The following is a 13,804-nucleotide window of genomic DNA, read 5'->3' as shown; positions in this document are numbered from 1 at the left end:
CCACCATGCCGCCCAAGCATATCATTTGTTTGTATAAAATATAAAGGTAAATCCTCATATCTTTCGTAGATACTGTAATAAATGAAATGACAATTTCAACAAAAAACACATAAAATATGCTCTGTGACCTTGAAAAATAGATCAAAGTCACTCATCTTGGGTCAGTGAGCTTCTGTTGTCCATTACTACCAGTGGTTAAAATTTTGTCTGAAATCGAACAACTTTTAGAAATAAATAAATAAATAAATAAATAAATACCACCAAAAATAATAGTCTTCATCTATGAAATAAATGAAGACTAACTACTGATCAAAGCAAAGCAGCACTCAGTAGAGTACTGCTTTGCTTTAGACTCAGCAGAGTATTGGTTACTGGACTAGATGTTCAGTCATGAAGATGTTTTGCCACTGATGAGGATTTTCCTCAGTCCGAAGGGATGATGGGAAAATCATTATTATTTTAATCAGTGTGTGTGAGACACACAAGTGGTATCATGACCCTGGGCCATGACACCGTTTTCTAGAGAATGAATTGGAGTAAAACCACAGTAGTTGTTTTACACACATTTCAGGACTATGTTCTAGGTAGGTGAGGGGTGTTGTTGCAGACCATCACTTCTGTTCAGAGAAGGTTATAGTCCAGCTTGTCTTGGAATCCTTTCCACAATGTGTACATCATCACCCTCAAAAGAGTGTCCCTTCAGTTGGCTAGGTGTCATGTGAGTTGTCAAGGTTTATTTAGATATAAAATTGATCATGATTAAAGTCCAACATGGGTCTTTTTTTTTTCAAATTTATGTTATTCAGATTTGGACAAGGTGACTTGGACTGCTTTATTTTTCATTTTCCAACAATCTTTCTACTTCCCTATAAAGTTCAGATGCAACATAATAGAGAAACAGAAAATAGACAGGCCGGGTCTTTTGTTAACAGCCTATATCGTCTTAGTTCACAATGAATGCGGTGCTTTAAATGTTTAAACAATATTTTTAGTTGTTTTATTACTGAGTTCTTGTGTTGTATTGCATTCTGGCTAAACTTATTACTTGTTTAGGGGGATGAGGGCCAAAACAGCCTGAAATTGCATAATGTTTTGTGGTCCATTTTGAGCTCACTTGTGTCAGGGTATCTTATGAAAGGTCTCTCCCTGCTGAAAGTGCACATGCAGAGGCAGACACAGAGGCTTGCTCCCTGCTTGTTATCTTTGACATCCTGCTGGTCACTGAATGCCTCTGGGCATCCATGACCCCCATGCTCCCAAACACACAGACCCTTTTTGTTAGCAGGGTATCTACCCTCCTGTCAGGCTCCTAAAAGTTATTCTCTTCAGGCCAAACTAGTTCAGGTGAACAAATATGAGATTACAAGAGAGAGCAGTCAACCAGTGGTATCCAGCTTGGCCTCTAATATTTTCTATAGGGCTAAAGGACCCGTTTCTATTATCTGTAACAATTAAGATAAGTTAAAGTAGCATCTGCACAATTAGCATAGCACATCTTCACATTCCCCCCATTGCTACCTCTAGCTAATCCACATCAATGTCAAATTTAAATGTTAATAGAATCTTAAATTATTCACTTAAATTTTAGCACCTTTGACCCATCTCTCAGCATGAGGTGTCCCCATCTTCTCTTAAAGATCACCTATTTCACTTGTTACTGAGGAGAAATGTGTTGTGGAAATTTATAGAAATTTTCTGAGTCACTTACTACTCCAAATCAGAAAAATTTGGAACTGTGTGAAAAATGCAAATAAAATAAAAAGCAGTGATTTCTAAATTAATTTGACTTGTATTTAATTTCAGACACTATGGACCCAAGATATTTCATGGGGTTTGTTTGTTTGTTTGTTTGTTTGTTTTTCTGGTCAACTTAATTTCATTTGTTAATATACATCCACGGCGGCACGGTGGTGTAGTGGTTAGCGCTGTCACCTCACAGCAAGAAGGTCCTGGGTTCGAGCCCCGGGGCCGGCGAGGGCCTTTCTGTGTGGAGTTTGCATGTTCTCCCCGTGTCCTCCGGGTGCTCCGGTTTCCCCCACAGTCCAAAGACATGCAGGTGAGGTTAACTGGTGACTCTAAATTGACCGTAGGTGTGAATGTGAGTGTGAATGGTTGTCTGTGTCTATTGCCGCTTTTCCACTACCAACGTGGCTGAGTCGGGCTGAGCCGTGCCGTGCTGAGTCGGGCTGAGCGGGGCTGTTGGAGTTGCATTTCGACTACAACCGTGCTGAACCGTGCTGGCTGGAAGTGGGTGGACACATTGGGTGGAGTTAGCGAAAGTGGGTGGACGTCAGGTGATGTCGTTAAGCAGCGCAAACAGTGACATCAGTGAGCTTTTAAGCGGTAGTCTCACGACCCGGATAATAAACATGGAGGACATGGAGTCGTTAGTGTTGCTGGTCTTGGTGCTGTGGCTTGTTGTCACCGACAACGCGGACAAATACTGGCAAGAGCGTATAGATGAGCCGAGGCGCATAAGGCTTCAGAAATTCTCGTAATTCTCCTTCCGGGTTTGCGGTGTTTACAGATCCCAGCGCGCTCGCGGGGCGTGTGTGGGCATGTGAGGACACTCCTCCTCACCAATCAGTGCACAGGGGAGTGTCTGCTCACGCCCCCAGCCTCACTCGGCTCGCTTTGGCTCGCTTCAGCCCCACTCCAAAACGGTGCGAGTTTTAGGGGCTAAGCAGGGCTGAAGCGAGCTGAGTCGTGCTGGTTTTTGGTAGTCGAAACGCAAGCCGTGTCGGGCTGAAGTGAGCTGAAGCGAGCTGAAGTGAGCTGAAAAAGGGTAGTGGAAAAGGGCCATAAGTGTCAGCCCTGTGATGACCTGGTGACTTGTCCAGGGTGTACCCCGCTTTCACCCGTAGTCAGCTGGGATAGGCTCCAGCTTGCCTGCAACCCTGTAGAAGGATAAAGCGGCTAGAGATAATGAGATGAGATGAATATACATCCATTCTTGCATTTCAGGCCTGTGACCCATTCCAAAAAAAAAGTTGGGACCTGGGCAATTTAGGGCTAGTAATGAGATAAAACAATTAAATAATTATGTGATTTGAAACAGGTGATGTCAACAGGTGATTGCAATCATAATTTGTTAAAAAAAAGAAATCAGTATCTAGGAAAAGCCTTGACTTTGAGGAGCAAAGATGGGCCGAGGATCTCCAATTCATTATCAAATGCACGAGAAAATAATTGAAATGTTTCAAAACAATGTCCCTCAAAGAAAGATAGGAAGAGATTTGAATTTTTCACCCTCTACAGTGCATAATATCATTAAAAGGTTTAAGGAATCTGGAGAAATTTTGGTGCATCTAAGGGCAAGGGCACAAGCCTAAGCTGAACACCCATGATCTCTGATCCCTCAGATGGCACTGCATCAAGAACCGTCATTCTTCTATAGCTGATTGTGGTAGCGGGGGCGTGGTCAAGCATCGGTCTGTGAACGGAGGGCGGAGTCTGGGAAGGTAAGTGGCAGAATCACTGCACCTGATGTCAGTTAACCTGTGTTTATGTGTCTTCCCCAGTGACTGCACCCTATAAAAGGAGAGAGAGAGAGCAGAGGAAGGGAGTAGGGATGTTAACCGATGACCGTTTGACCGGTGGTTGACCGAATCAATGTCAACCAGTTAATTTTTTTTTGGTTGTCGGTTAAAAAAAAATAAAAAATCAATCGTTTTGAAGCTGCCGATTTTGGAGCGGAGAACCTGGAATTCTGTGTTGTAAACGCTTGGGGCATGCCATGTGGTGTAAGGACGACAGCTGACAAATCAGAAACACCCATTCAGTCATGTCCCGCCCTCCCGCCCCAGCTGAAGACAGCTGACAAATCAGAAACACCCATTCAGTCATGTCCTGCCCTCCCGCCCCAGTTGAAGACAGCTGACAAATCAGAAACACCCATTCAGTCATGTCCTGCCCTCCCGCCCCAGTTGAAAACAGCTGACAAATCAGAAACACCCATTCAGTCACATCCCGCCCTCCCGCCCCAGTTGAAGACAGCTGACAAATCAGAAACACCCATTCAGTCATGTCCCGCCCTCCCACCCCAGTTGAAGACAGCTGACAAATCAGAAACACCCATTCAGTCATGTCCCGCCCTCCCGCCCCAGTTGAAAACAGCTGCCACTCGGTGAGAGAAAAGTGTAGACACAGGCTTTTTAGCTTACAAATTACTATTCTGTGTTTTTTTTTAATTATTATTAGAAGGCACATCGAGTTTAGTCCTGCCTTGGCCAGTGCATTCTGAAAGTATGTTTCGGTCTGTAGCCAACAATGCATGTTATTGCAGATCATATCTCTCCACACAAACTAAAGGCGCAGATCAGAGCCGGCCCATGGCATAGGCAATATAGGCAAATGCTAAGGGCGCTGCGTCCATCCAGGGGTGCAGAAACGGGGGGAGAAAAATAATGACTTCCACTATTCTGAAAACGAGTCAGCATTATAATGTCTTAGCCTAATTTAATTGTACAGCAAAGCATGTAGTCAGGGTGCGATTTGTCAAAAAAAGCGGGGTGGGGTGGTGGTTTTTAATCATGAAACAATAAGTGCTCAACAGTGGTTCGCCCTGTCTATAGTGTGTCTTCGGGCGCGCAAGTGCGCATACGCAGCTATTCTCTGTTTTGGCCATGTAATAGCCTAAGTGTTGTTGGCTAAAGAGTGTTTTTGCATAACGTAGATAACTGACATAGATCTGTTGCTTGTTTTGAATATGGCTGCACTTGGAGCAGTCTGTCAGTGTCGTTGAGCAGTCTGGGCTGAAGTAAAGGTCTTTTATGCACCGAACATGTTTCACAGCGAGATATTCCAATGGTGCCTGGCACTTTTTTTTTTTTTAATAAAACAAAGTTGCTTTGTTGATCTGTGTTCTCATTAAAATGACAGTTTAGCAGCTCATTCAAGCAACCATGTTGCGAAGAGCTTCCTGGAGGAAAATATAATAAATGCGTTGAAAACAAGAAACAATCTCAGTGCGTCAAGACTGCAGGGAAACGAAACAAGCACTCAGATGTGTTCTCTTTACCAGCGCCGGCAATTGCTATAGACGACCTAGGCAATTGCCTAGAGTGCAAAGTGTGCCCAGGGGCGCCAAGGGCGACCAAAACCCCACCAAAAAGGAGGGATGGAGTTATTGAATGGAGATGTTACCAAGTGCATCAGTGGTGTACAGCGTTTTCAACCACTGTGCTGCCGAACTCTAGTACCGCGGAACACTAGTGTGCCGTGAGAGATCACCAAGTGTACCATGGAAAATTATAGAATGGCTGTATATTGTAAATATTGGCAACAGCGTTTTAGTTTCAGTCAACATTTTCTATTGGTGATGTGCCTTGAGATTTTTTCATTGAAAAAAGTGCGCCCTGGCTCATGAAAGGTTGAAAACCTTTTTTACAACACCTCTGATGCGGCTGGGGATGTAGAAATACGCGCTCCTTACCTCTGCTGTTACACTACCTGTGACAGTAGCTTCTGCTGAAAGAAGCTTTTCAAAATTAAAACTGCTGAAGACATACTTAAGGTCAACAATGAGTCAAGAACGTCTGAATGGGCTTGCTCTGATGAGCATCAACCAAGAGATCTCAAGAGAAATATCATTTGATGATATTATCAAGGAATTTGCCATTAGGAAGACCAGACGAGTCCCATTGTAATGTTACTTCAATAACAAAGTACCCATAATAGCACTTTTGTTTGAAAATACAGCCCATTGATGTCCTAACAGGGTGCTTAAGTTTGCACAATTTAGAATTGTAGAATTTTTTATTCATTTAATTTGTTAATTCTTCAGAGATGACTTAACTTTTAATAGCAAAAAAGAATTTCTTGCTTATTGTCCATGCACTACACTTTGAAAAGGATGCGGAAGAGTTTTTGCCCATTATATGGAGATATGTATTGAATTTGTGTGGTCATTTTACTTTGTGACACTTTATGTGAATAATGATAACAATAATAACAATAATGAAAAAGATAAAAATGACTTCTTGTTTATTGTCCATGCACCGTACATTGTTTAATAGTAATAGAATAAAGTGAAGGATAAAGCGGCTAGAGATAATGAGATGAGATGAGAATAAAGTGATTAGATTAAAGTCTTATTTAGATGTTATTAGAGGGTTTTTTTTTCTTCGGGGGGGGCACCAAAACTCAATCTCGCCTAGGGCAGCCAAAGACCTAGAGCCGGCCCTGGCGCAGATGCCGACTTTTTCATGGCTGAATCATGCAGATCCGATTTTTTTTTAGGGGGGGCGTTGGAGTGTCTGAATAATTTCATCAGAGTAAATTCTGTATTAAAATTACTAAATAAGCAAATGCCGTTGAAATTATTCAGACACTCCAATGCTCCCCCCCAAAAAAAATCGGATCTGCACGATTCAGCCGTGAAAAAGGCGGCATCCGCCAAAAGGCGTGCCATTTGCATCCCTGTTAAACTCATAGGTTAACCAACTTTAACCGGCTAATGAGGCTCGGTGGTCGGTCAAGATTTTTTTTTTTAGTTTTCGCCATCCCTAGAAGGGAGCTCTCTCCCCAACCAGATGACTTGTGTGTGTGTGTGTGTGTGTGTGTGTGTGTGTGTGTGTGTGTGTGTGTGTGTGTGTGTGCGCGTGCGTGCGTGTGTGGCTGGGAGAGTGTAAATGTCACTGAAAAGTGCAAAATAAAGAGTTTTTGGAAACTCAGTTCTGGCCTGCTGTACTTCTGTGCTCCACCCACCCGCTCGCAGTTCTACAGCGGTGCTGAAACCCGGGATTCAGAGCACAGAGGAGAACAGCCCCATGGAGTCCTCCCCCTTCGCGGACCTGATCCATGCCCTCGCCACGGCCCAACAGAGCCAGCACTAGGTGCTGGTCACCCTCCGGAAGGAGCAGGAGCAAAGGTTCGAGGCCCTGGTGCTGGCGCAACAGGAAGATCGTCAGGTGTTCCGGCACCTCCTCACATCAGCAGGGTCCACCACCGCCGCGGGCCCTCCCCACCTCACCCTAACGAAGATGGGCCCGCACGACGACCCCAAGGCCTTCCTCACACTCTTTGAGAAAGCAGCTGAGGCCTGGGGCTGGCTGGTGGAACAGCACGTGGTGTGCCTCCTCCCCCTGCTAATGGGCGAGGCGCAGCTGACCGCGCTACAGCTCCCCGCCAACAGCCGGCTGGTCTACGCAGACCTGCGCCGGGCCATTCTCCAGCGTGTGGGGCGCACCCCAGAGCAACATCGACAGTGCTTCCGCGCTCTGTGCCTAGAGAAGGTCGGCCGGCCATTCACGTTTGGCCAGCAACTCCGGGACGCCTGCTGGCAGTGGCTGAGGGCTGACAACCGCGACGCCGAGGGAATCGTCGATCTGGTGGTACTGGAGCAGTTCATCACCCGACTTCCTGAAGGGACTGCAGAGTAGGTCCAGTGCCATCACCCGGCATTGCTGGATCAGGCCATCGAGCTGGCAGAGGACTATTTGGCAGCTGTTCCGATGGCAGGACAGCATATCTCCTCTTCTCCCCTCTCTCTCTCTCTCCCCCCCCTTCTGTTCCTCGTCCGCGCCCCATTCCCCCACCGTGGAGGCAGAGGCCGGCTCCACCCCAGCCGGCCCACCGCACCCGCGGTGCCCTCCCGTTTCCCACTTCCATGTCTGCCCCCCCCCCAGGTGAGTGAGCCCCAGAACACTGGTGCAGAGAGAGAGCCCAGGCCGGTTTGCTGGTGCTGCGGGTAGTCGGGGCACCTCCAGCATCAGTGCTCTGTAATGGAGGTGGGCGCGGTGGTCCGGATCCCCAATGCACCAGGGACCGCCCTCGATCAGGCCGGAGCGCATCGCATACTGGTGAGTATCCAAGGGGATACGTATCAGGCTTTGGTGGACTCCAGCTGTAATCAGACCTCAATCCACCAAATCCTGGTGCAAGACGAGGCATTGGGGAGAGCACAATTGGTGAAGGTGTTGTGTGTGCATGGGGATGTTCACAACTACCCTTTAGTGTTGGTCCATATTCTATTTCGAGGGGAGAAATTTAGTGTAAAGGCAGCGGTTAATCCTCGCCTTACCCACTCGATAATTTTGGGGACTGATTGGCCGGGATTTCGGGAATTAACAACTCATTAAGTGAAGAGTGGGGCCTGCCATAGTTCAGCAGGGGGAGGTCCCGGTGTGGCATTGGCAGGAGCAGCTGTCACAGAGCCGTCTACGTCATCACCGCGTCAGAGTGAAGAGCAGCAGGCTCCTCCTCCCTCTCTCGGGGAATCCCTCGCGGATTTCCCATTAGAGCAGTCGCGAGATGAGACTCTGCGGCATGCGTTTGACCAAGTGAGAGTAATCAATGGTCAAATATTCCAGCCAAACGTCACCCCGTCCTTCCCCTATTTTTCCATTATGAAGGATAGATTACACCGAGTGACGCAGGACACTCAGACTAAGGAGCCGATAACCCAACTTTTGATCCCAAAGAGCCGCCGGGAATTGGTATTCCAGGCGGCTCACTTTAATCCCATGGCTGGACACTTGGGGCAGGATAAGACACTAGCCTGAATAATGGCCCGGTTCTATTGGCCATGGATTTGCGGCGATGTCTGTAGGTGGTGTACGGCGTGCCGCGAATGCCAGTTAGTAAATCCAGTGGCCATCCCAAAAGCGCCTTTGTGCCCTCTACCATTAATCGAGACCCCATTCGAAAGAATTGGGATGGATCTCGTTGGGCCATTAGATTGGTCAACGCGAGGGTATCGCTTTATTTTAGTTCTGGTGGACTATGCAACGCGATATCCAGAAGTGGTGCCACTCTGCAATATCTCCACACATAGTATTGGTGAAGTGCTCTTCCACGTTATCTCCCGAGTCGGAATCCCCAAAGAGATTCTGACTGATCAAGGCACTATGTTTATGTCACACACACTGCGCGAACTGTATGGGTTATTGGGAATCAAGCCGATCTGCACCAGCGTTTATCACCCACAAATGGACGGCTTAGTCAAACGGTTTAATCGCACCCACAAAAACATAATTAAAAAATTTGTAAGCGAGGACGCACGTAACAGGGATAAATGGCTTGATCCCCTGCTTTTCGCAGTGTGAGAGGTCCCACAAGCCTCGATGGGGTTCTCCCTGTTTGAATTATTATATGGGCATAAGACGCACGGCATGCTAGATGTGCTGCAGGAAAATTGGGAGGAGGGACCTTCCCCGTGCAAAAATGAAATTCAATACATTATTGACCTGTGCGCAAAACTCCACACACTCACACACCTAACCCAGGAGAATTTGTGGCAGGCTCAAGAACGTCAAGTCCGCCTGTACAACAGGGGCACGCGCCTTAGGGAATTCACACCGGGAGACAAAGTACTCATGTTATTGCCCACGTCGAGCTCTAAATTAATCGTTAGGTGGTAAGGACCCTTTGAGGTCACACGGCGAGTCGGGGATGTCGACTATGAGGTGAGGTGAACGGACAGGGGTGGGGTGTTACAGGTATACCACCTCAATCTGTTAAAAAGTTGGAGCGAGGAGGTCCCCGTGGCGCTGGTGTCGGTGGTTCCTGAGAAGGCGGAGCTGGGGCCGGAGGTTCAAAAGGGAAAATTGGCATCACCCACCGCTCCGGTCCCCTGTGGAGCCCACCTCTCCCCGACCTAGCTCGCGGAGGTCACCCGGTTGCAAACAGAATTTTCTGACATGTTCTCGCCCCTGCCCGGCCACACCCACCTCATAGAACACCACATTGAGAAGCCCCCGCGGGTGGTAGTGCGCAGCCGCCCTTACAGACTGCCCGAACACAAGAAAAGGTGGGTCGGGAAGAACTTGAGACCATGCTCGAAATGGGCATTGTCGAGGAGTCCCACAGTGACTGGAGCAGTCCGGTGGTCTTGGTTCCCAAGGCTGACGGGTCGGTCTGGTTCTGTGTGGACTATAGAAAAGTCAACGCGGTGTCTAAATTTGACTCATACCCAATGCCTCGTATTGACGAGTTGCTCGATCGACTAGGCACGGTTCATTTTTATTCGACACTGGATTTGACAAAGAGATATTGGCAGATCCCCTTGACTCCGCTATCCCGAGAGAAAACGGCCTTTTCCACACCATTTGGCTTACACCAGTTCGTCACACTTCCGTTTGGGCTGTTTGGGGCGCCCGCTACATTCCAGCGGCTTATGGATAGGGTCCTCTGCCCCCACGCCACCTATGCGGCCACATACTTGGATGATATTATTATTTATAGTAATGACTGGCCGCAGCACCTAAAACACCTGAGGGCCGTCCTGGGGTCGCTGAGGCGAGCGGGTCTCACAGCCAACCCAAAGAACTGTGCGATTGGGTGGGTGGAAGTACAGTATCTGGGCTTCCACTTGGGCAATGGGCAGGTGCATCCCCAAATCAATAAGACAGCAGTGATTGCGGCCTGCCCAAGGCCCAAGACCAAAAAGGGGGTGAGGCAGTTCCTGGGGCTGGCTGGCTATTATCATAGATTTATATCTAATTATTCGGACGTCACCAGCCCGCTGACTGATCTCACTAAAAAGGGGGCACCAGATCCAGTCCAGTGGACGGAGCAATGCCAGCGGGCTTTCTCTAAGGTAAAGGCTGCACTGTGTGGGGGGGCCACTTTTACACTCCCCTGACTTTTCTCTCCCCTTTGTTTTACAGACGGACGCATCAGACAGAGGGCTGGGGGCTGTTCTGTCCCAGGAGGTGGAGAGGGAGGACCGTCCAGTGCTGTACATCAGCCACAAGCTGTCGGTGCGCGAGGGCAGGTACAGCACCATAGAAAAGGAATGCCTCGCCATCAAGTGGGTGGTTCTCACCCTCTGCTACTATCTGCTGGAGCGCCCTTTCACCCTCTGGTCGGACCACGCGCCCCTGCAGTGGCTCCACCATATGAAGGATGCCAACATGTGGATCACCCGTTGGTATCTGGCACTCCAGCCATTTAAGTTCAAGGTGGTCCACAGGCCGGGGGCGCAGATGGTTGTGGCGGACTTCCTCTCCCATCGGGGGGGAGGGAATCGGCTGCAGGCCGGACGGCTGCCTGGCCTGAGTCGGGCGGTGAGGGTATGTGGCAGCAGGGGTGTGGTCAAGCGTCGGTCTGTGAATGGAGGGCGGAGTCAGGGAAGGTAAGTGGCGGAATCACTGCACCTGACGGGAATTAACCTGTTAGTTTTTTTTTTTTCTTTTTTTATCAGACATCTAGTTTTTGGTAACAAAGATAACAAACATCAGCGCTGGATCAGGGAGGCCATAGAGATCCATAAGCGAAGCCCGAGGACCATCAACCGGGATGAGGGAGCATACATGCTCTCCCACACCTGGAGTGCCATCTTGCAGGGGACGAACAGACAGTAGAAGGCGTGACCGACCTGTCAATCCAGACAGGAAGGCCACGCCTTCAGAAACATCAGCTGATAAAAGATGCGTCACCAATTAACATCCGGTGACACTCTGAGGAAGACGACAGTCGTACGTCGAAACATGTCAGGTAAACAAACCCAAAAACTAGATGTCTGATAAAAAAAGAAAAAAAAAGAAAAAAAAACTAACTATATTTAATATAAGACATAATGAACGTAATCGAAATATTAGGAATTAACCTGTGTTTGTGTGTCTTCCCCAGTGACCATGCCCTATAAGAGGAGAGGGAGCGCGGAGGAAGGGGGCTACTCCCAACCTGGATACCTGTGTGTGTGCGTGCGTGTGTGTGTATAGTTAAAAGCTGAAAAGCCATAGACATATAAACATAGACGCCGCATTCTGCGTAGAATCATACGTCATCCTCGCCGCCATATTGGATGTGGCAAAGTGGAGATTCTTCAACCGTCTCTGGTATAGCGTCTAGACAGTAGCCGAGAATAAAGATGCCTCATTCATGTGCTGCGTTTAACTGTACCAACAGGTTTACCGTCCAAACGAGATCACATGGGATTACCTTTCACAGGTGAGACTGGAAAAAATACTTTTCATTGTATTTGGTCATTATAACATAATTTTATGAACAGATTTTTCTGACTTTGTGGCTAATATGAAGGATTTTGACAGAACAGGTCAGACAGTCAGGATTAGAGAGGGAGCTGTTCCTTCAGTGTTCAGTTTCCCAGCTCATCTCCACCGGGTAGGTGTATAATTATAAGCAGTGAGAATTAGATAATACAGTGCCACACTATGATGAACATTTTTGAATGTATGATGAATGTTTTTAACCTTTCTGAATGTGAAGGAATCAGTGATGTATTTTGTTTTGGTATGACGTTAGAACCTGGCCGAACTCAGTTTGGCGGTCATTCAGCTCACTTTATTCAACGAGAGTAGGTCTGTGTGGTGACTCAATAAATAAAACAGTAAATTTTTATTTTCATTCACTATTCCCAGTTTTTCCACTATTTCCATCATTTATCATATTCAGTCTTGTAGGTTGGTTATTGTGGCCTCAGGTTTTGGTAGCTTGCTACGGTATGCTGACTGATTAGCTTACCTGAGCTATCTATCACGTATCTGTCGCTAGTTTGCAGTGTACAGGGTATTTTGCACACTATTTATAACCATCACATTAAAAGTTATGTTGTTTTGATGCCTGTTTGTTTCCCAAATATATACGTGTGTGTCTTAATGGGTGAATAAAAGGAATCGAGTTAAATATTATTGTAGAAAGGGGCTTTATGAAGTTCAGTCCATTTACTTGCATCGGTTTACGGGGAAGTTTTGCCACATCAAATATGGCAGACACTCTGACGTATCCCAGCAATGGGGCCACCAGCTTAATGCGGCGTCTATGTCTATGATGTCTATGTGAAAAGCTACAATAAACGAGTTTTGAGAACTCAGTTCTGGCCTGCTGTGCTTCTGTGTTCCACCCACCTAGAACACTTGCTACAGCATGTTCAAAGAAAGTTTGTCTATGATACACCTTGTCTGTACCTTGTCTTAATAGGAGCAAATGAACACTTCCTGAACCACGACAAACACATGGAACAAATGTGACACACAAAAAGCATGATTCATACAGTAATAAGCGAATGTCTACTCTGCACCAGATTCCCTATGGCTCAGACATTTAATAATTGTGTCCCAGTGGAATCCAAATTCTGTCTTTCCCTGAAAACAATTCAGACCTTTCTAGACCTACTACAACAATCAAGATTGATGTTTTCTTTTCATAAAAGTCCAGCTTGAAACAGGATGGATTTGCAATTAATAAAATATGAATGATGTGAGTATTCCATGTGATTTATAGACTTTTCTGCATTGTATTACAACAGCAGGTTTTAGGTGCTGCTATGTGTGTTTGGCCAATCTATGGTATTTATGGCATGGTATATTTGGTTTGAGCTGAATGAAAGTGTGTGTAGAGCGAACTGAGAATGCTGTAAACCAGACTATGACAGTGGCTTAGGCACTCACCTCACTTAAAACCTCTAACTCTTTGTGTCTTCAAAGAGACAGGGCACTGTTGAGAGATTGCAAGGTATCCACATAGGAATTGATTTACGCCTTTGATCTGTAGCAATTTATTTTCCATGTGAGAAAATGACATTGATTTTTTTCATCACCAGGATTCATAGTGCTGTGATCTTAGGTGCTTTATCACTGCTGCATGAAGCCAATAAAGTTGGATTAAAAATTATTTCGAAATCGTTTTATTCAATCATTCCTCTTCAGTAACTGCTTCATCCTCAATCTGGAGACTATTGTGAGAACACTGGGCATGAGGTAAGAATATACCCTGGATAACATTTCAGTCCATCAGAGCGCACCATGCACACACACGTTCACACACCCCATCATACCTATGGGCAATTAAGCATAGCCAGTCAACATACATACATGTTTTTAGGAGGTAGAAGGAAACC

The sequence above is a fragment of the Neoarius graeffei genome, chromosome 13 (assembly GCF_027579695.1).
Source record: "Neoarius graeffei isolate fNeoGra1 chromosome 13, fNeoGra1.pri, whole genome shotgun sequence".
NCBI classification, from domain to species: Eukaryota; Metazoa; Chordata; class Actinopteri; order Siluriformes; family Ariidae; genus Neoarius; species Neoarius graeffei.
Note: the sequence above shows the minus strand (reverse complement) of the source record.